The sequence below is a fragment of the Schistocerca gregaria genome, unplaced genomic scaffold (assembly GCF_023897955.1).
Source record: "Schistocerca gregaria isolate iqSchGreg1 unplaced genomic scaffold, iqSchGreg1.2 ptg000166l, whole genome shotgun sequence".
NCBI classification, from domain to species: Eukaryota; Metazoa; Arthropoda; class Insecta; order Orthoptera; family Acrididae; genus Schistocerca; species Schistocerca gregaria.
This window is the reverse complement of record NW_026061722.1, coordinates 26,115-31,997: the sequence shown is the minus strand read 5'-3', so window position 1 is coordinate 31,997 and position 5,883 is coordinate 26,115. Positions and strand designations below refer to the sequence as shown.

At 42.9% G+C, this 5,883-nt stretch overlaps 1 non-coding gene across 1 annotated transcript; it reads right to left on the bottom strand.

Annotated features, from left to right (window-relative positions):
- Positions 1–496: 496 nt before the first annotated feature.
- Positions 497–571, bottom strand: Trnat-ugu (transfer RNA threonine (anticodon UGU)). The gene has a single exon. It is a non-coding gene; the product is annotated as a tRNA-Thr (tRNA).
- Positions 572–5,883: the final 5,312 nt, after the last annotated feature.

The window sequence follows — 5,883 nt, the reverse complement described above, 5'->3', positions numbered from 1 at the left end:
CTTAATGTCGCTGAAAACGAATCTGAAGTCAGATTTTCAATATTCAAAACAGCTAATCCAATACGGAGGGCAAACGATTATGTTTTGACCAATTTTTACCAAAAATGTATTTTCGTTATTTACGTTTAGTCTGCAATTCAAGGAGTATTTATCAGCCCTTCCTCTACCTCTGATTGTTCCTAGACAGCAACTTCCTGTTCTTCTTGGCAGGAAAAGCCGATCTGTCTAAGCTGGATATGCAGCACTCGGCAGCCTGCACCTGATATTCGTCCGTATTTTCGGTGAGTATGTTTGCATGCATTCTGCAGTATGAATCCTTTTGAGCACGTGCGACACGGGACGAGTTATCATCTACATCTATATGGATACCCTGCAAAACACATTTAAGTGCCTGGCAAAGGGTTCATCGAATCACCTACACAACTGATAATTAATTGAAACCCTCAGCTGCCGACAGGTGTTGTTGATATACTTCGATGGGGACAGCTGAAAAGTGTGCCGCTACTGGGACTCGAACCCAGGATCTCCTGCTTACAAGGCAGACGCTCAATCCATCTGAGCTATCGAGGGCACAAATGAACAGCACGACTGCAGGAATTTATCCCTCGCACGCTTCCCGTGAGACTCACACCCCGAACCGCCCACAATCCGATTACGTAATGTACTTAATAGGTATTTGTCCATCCACTCATTACTGGCTCACACTAAGGTGACGATTCCCGTAAGATTTCCGGTAGCCTGTGCGCATTCGCACAGACGAAGGTCAATGGCTGGGTGACGTTTAACCATAGATATGAAGATAGTAACTGTTCTAGAAAGAACAGGCGCCACTGACGACCGTGCAGCTCTTCTAGAATACATGATAGACCGGCCGATGTGGCCGAGCGGTTGTAGGCACTTCAGTCGGGAGCCACGCGACCGCTACGGTCGCAGGTTCAAATCCTGCCTCGAGCATGGATGTGTGTGATGTCCTTAATTTAGTTACGTTTAAGTCGTTCTAAGTTCTAGGAAACTGATGACCTCAGATGTTAAGTCCCAAAGTGCTCAGAGCCATTTGAACCATCAGTCCGTATGTTTGCACACTACTTACAGTAACTTATGCTAAGGACAACACACACACAACCATGCCCGAGGGAGGACTCGAACCTCCAACGGGGGGAGCCGCGCGAACCGTGACAAGGCGTTGGACACATGGCGGGTACCCCGCGCGGCTCATGGCAGCCGTGACACTGCTTCAAACAATGGACTGTAGAAACTTTTGTAAAGCACGGATTAAAAAAAAAAACCTTTCCGTTCCAGGAGTCTAGACAAGTACACCTTTAAAAAATGCAACTACAAAGAAATTGAGTTTTCGAACGGGGCAGGGCTTAAAACTTTGAGGAGTTAAATTTTAATGGCCGTTCTCTTGTATGCAAATAGTTTCACAGTAGAAATTTCTCTAGTTTTATTTATTTATTTATTTTTTGCTGTAGGTAAAGAAGGATAGGATTCTGAGAAGGGGGAAGTGTGGGGGGGAGGAATCTCGCCTCTCCCACCTTGGAATTCTCAGTACAGAATTTTTATTCATTACGAGATTCTCAGCCACTTGCAGAAGTGATTTCGCGTGATTCTGCAAAACTTTTCCTTTAGCCAATCGTAGCAACTATAGGATTCCGTTCCTGCTGCATGACATGTCTCGGAACTTAAACTGACCAACTTATTTGCATAAAGAGCTAGCTTATCATCCGCTTCTTTACTTACTTAGACCGTTCATGGTCTGCAAAGCATTTTTTCTTTAATCGTTTTTTTTATGTCTTTTATAAACTGCAACACTTTCTAAACTTTTCTAAACTTAACGCCGTTGAAGCATGGTCTTTTGCTGAATGACCAAAAAGCAATGCTGACAGCTGGGGTCCAAGGTTTTTGTTAATCAAGCCGTTTGTATTCTTGTTTGTATAACGCATATTTCTTTATATCTAATTGAGAAGTGAAATACCGGTTTTCGTAGATGCAGATTTAAAATATTTTAATATAACGCAAAAAATATTTCATTAAAATTTTCATCCCCTTATGCTCGAAGTTAAAAACCAGTGAAACACGTAGTTTTTAAAAATTGTAACAGATTAGCCGAATACGAATTGTCAGATATGCTTTCATAATGCTTTCATAATGAACCAATTTCAGAAACGTGGAGCCGGATCTGGGGGTGAATTTCCTTCTCTCCGAGACACCCGGCTTCTTCTTCGACTTAGCCGGCAAACAGGCCGAGGACGCCGGGTGGGGACCGAATATGCAGCAGTTTGTGGATGGCGACGTCGTCACTAGCTGTTGCCTTCGTGCGGGCCTCTTGTGTAAAGGGGGAGCCAACCGTGGCCAAGTGAAGGTCTGTATTCCACAGGAACGAGTTAGCATGGCACTCAGATATTTCCACGATTCGGCGGACGGGGGTCATTTGGGGTTCTTCAAGACCTTGAACCGAGTTCAGGAATACATGTTTTGGCCCAACCTATATCGCGATGGCAGGCGATTTGTTGGCAACTGTGTCCAGTGTAAGCGTGGTAAGCCCGATGTTGGGCTGCACAGAGAACTACTACAGTCGCTTAGGGAGCAGTGTCCTCTGGACCGCGACTCAAAGATCGAAACAACGATCGACGGAAACTGGTGCCAGAAACGCACCAGCTCACTCTATTTCATCCCCTTAGGGGTTGAACTTCCAAAAACACCGAAACACGTATTTTCTTATTTGTAGCCTTGAAGTCAAATACCAATTTTCGTAGATGTAGCCTTAAAAATACTTTCATAGTTCTTCCATAATTATTTATCTCAAAATAAAATGTTCATCCACTATTTCACCTCATAGAGGTTAAATTCCCAAAGATACTGGAACACATATTTCTTTATTTCTGACCTAGAAACCAGATACAAATGTTCGTATGCCTAGCTTCAAAATTACCTTAATAGCTACATGATTCAGAAATCCTTTCATGTCCTGTGTCTCCCCCTTAGAGGTGGAATTTTGAAATATGCAGTATAAGCGGTATAAGATCAACACTCTTTCCAAATCTCAAGGTTTATTTTCCTTGGCGGTCTGGACTGTGTGAGTTTCATAGTAATAGTCCTCCACACACACACACACACACACACACACACACACACACACACACACACACACACCACTACCAATGCCACCACCACCTCCTGGGGAAATTTCTGCAGACGCCCTTGTTCCACTGCAGTCATATTTTGCCGACGACCTACATTTAGCAGCGTGGGAGGGATAGTGTCGTGCAACAGACAGTATACTCAGTAGACAACGAACTGTTCGTTGTGAAATCAGCGACATATTAACCGAGACTGACACAGAAGGTGCTGAAGGTGAAGCACACTAGACTCGTGTCTACCACGGCTTCAAATAGTATCGATTTACTATGAACGGAAGTTCCGAAAAGTGAGCAAGTAATTTTACAGTAAATTCAGTACCGATGGTGAGGATATACAACGAAAAACATTTCTATAAAATTTCAGAGATAATGAAATATTCCACTCAAGTCGCGTGACAGAAAACGCAATGGATATGCTTGCACTTAAGACGGAAGGCCCTACGTGCTTACGCAGGCTTACGACAGATCGTAAAATTCGGCAGTAGGCGTAAGCCAACCTCTTGTGCTGCCATCTGTTATTGATGCCAGGCATCAAGGTCTCAGTAGTACGACCATCCACTGGAGAGTAGTTTGCTTTGTAAGCACTCCGTCTTCAGGCCACGAGTGACCTACTGGGACAGCACCATCCGACCGCCGTGTCATCATCCGTGGAGGATGCGAACAGGAGGGGCGGGGGTCAGCACACTGCTCTCCCGGTCGTTATGTTGGTATTTTTTGACCGGAGCCGCTACTATTGGGTCGAGTAACTCCTCGATTGACATCTTGAGGCTGAGTGCACCCCGAGAAATGGCAAGAGCGCATGGCGGCCTGGATGATCACCCATCCAAGTGCCTTCAACGCCCGACAACGCACTTAACTTCGGTGATCCCACGTGAACCGATGCAACCTCCGCGGCAAGGCCGTTGCCGCAGATATTTTACAGTAGTTGCTGACGTTTCATAATTATCTAGTTTACGGGGAAAATGTAAAAAAGGCGATTGTCACCGAAGCTACAACTAATCTGAATTTCTGGTTAGTTATCAAGTGGTCTTGTGTGCGAGCCTGAATTTTTCATCCTTTGCGGTGGGAATGATTCAAACCCGTCATGTTCTTCTTATGAAGTGTTCTATTTATTTTGCACACAATGATCGTTTGTAGTTGTCTTGAGTTACTAGGTTGATAAATTTTTGTTTGGCGCACGTATCATAACTGAGATTTGCGCTTAATGGCTGAAGGTGAATTAGCGTAATGAGTAGTAGCGAATGTTACAGTAACATGTTTGTAAATTATTTCAGGTAAATTACGTTAGTCGTGTAATATTATCCGTATACCAGTACAGTATATGGGCCAATTACGTTAGTCATGGAATACTATCCGTATAAGACTATGTCACCTTGATGTCCCGGAATTTGCTTCAATTTTGGAATCCACGAAAGAACTGGAAATTTTCCTTTACACAGCTTTCCATATAATTTCTATTACAGTGATTCAGTCTTGCCTGTCACTCGACTTTTCTGACTGTGAAATAAATTCTATCGCTCAGGTGCTTATTACCTCTTCGTGTTTCCATTTGCCGATATTGCGCATAAACTTATATCTCAAAGTTGCTATGGACATTGATGGAGCGACACACTTTTCTATGGCGACACTGCAGTTTATAGATAGAAAAACCGATCAGTTAAAACGACATGGGTATTTTAGTTCTGAATAACCGATGTCTTTCAGTATTTGTTTGCTCTCGGTTATAACAAGTATCTTTTCATTTTTTCCTGATAACCACGTAAAAACAGATATATCAATTAGCCACAGATGTCGTAGTAAAATTTTTAGTTTTCAAATAAACCTTTTTAAAAAAAGACGAGTAATTTTTATTCGTAAGATTTCCATAGCACTGAAATACGGCGTTATTACAGAAATAAATGGGAAAAGTTATGTATGCCACTTTAATAACACTGCTGATAGAAACGAGCAACAAATGGATTGGTCCAACATTGCCGAGACAATACTGTGCCTGTTATACAAGCAGAGCGCGAGACTGGACACAGTTTCTCGCTGTTGTCGAACGTCAGTTGTAACATAGAATGGCACCATCTGGAAGTCTGGAAGTATTTTACGATATGCGGTACGAGTGAAGAACAAAGTTAGATTTGGTCGACTTGCGACATCATACAAGGAAAAAAGTTAAAATTTAACAAATCATTCATAGTTCTGGATAAAAGTAGAAAGTGCCTGATCTGCTGCTGTGTCTACGTAGTATGCCGTTATCTGCTTTTAGCCCTTAAAAACAGAGAAATTAAAACGAAAAAGAGAGTTCTCCTGCCGCAGTTTTCACTCTTTATCGCTGGACTATACGTAATGCCTGCATAGTGCTGTGATAACCGATTACAATATAATTTTTGAGCAGAGCTTCTAAAAACTATAATCAGTAGGATAATATTGCCAGTTTTCTGTAGTATAGAAGCACTCGCCAGCAGCGAAGATCGGACAAAGTTTTATTTGACTATTTAATTTAAAGAAATTAGAATTATATTAATACCGTCAGTTGCTCGCGGGCGTTGATAAATATCAACGTGGACAAGTGAAAATGTGTGCCGCGACCGGGACTCGAACCCGGGATCTCTTGCTAAAATGACAGACGCTCTATCGATCTGAGGCACAGAGGACACAGTGTATGGTTCGACTGCAGGGACTATCTCGCGCACGCCTCCTGCGAGACTCACATTCTCACCTTGAATGTCCATACACTACAGTCGTAGAGTCCCAC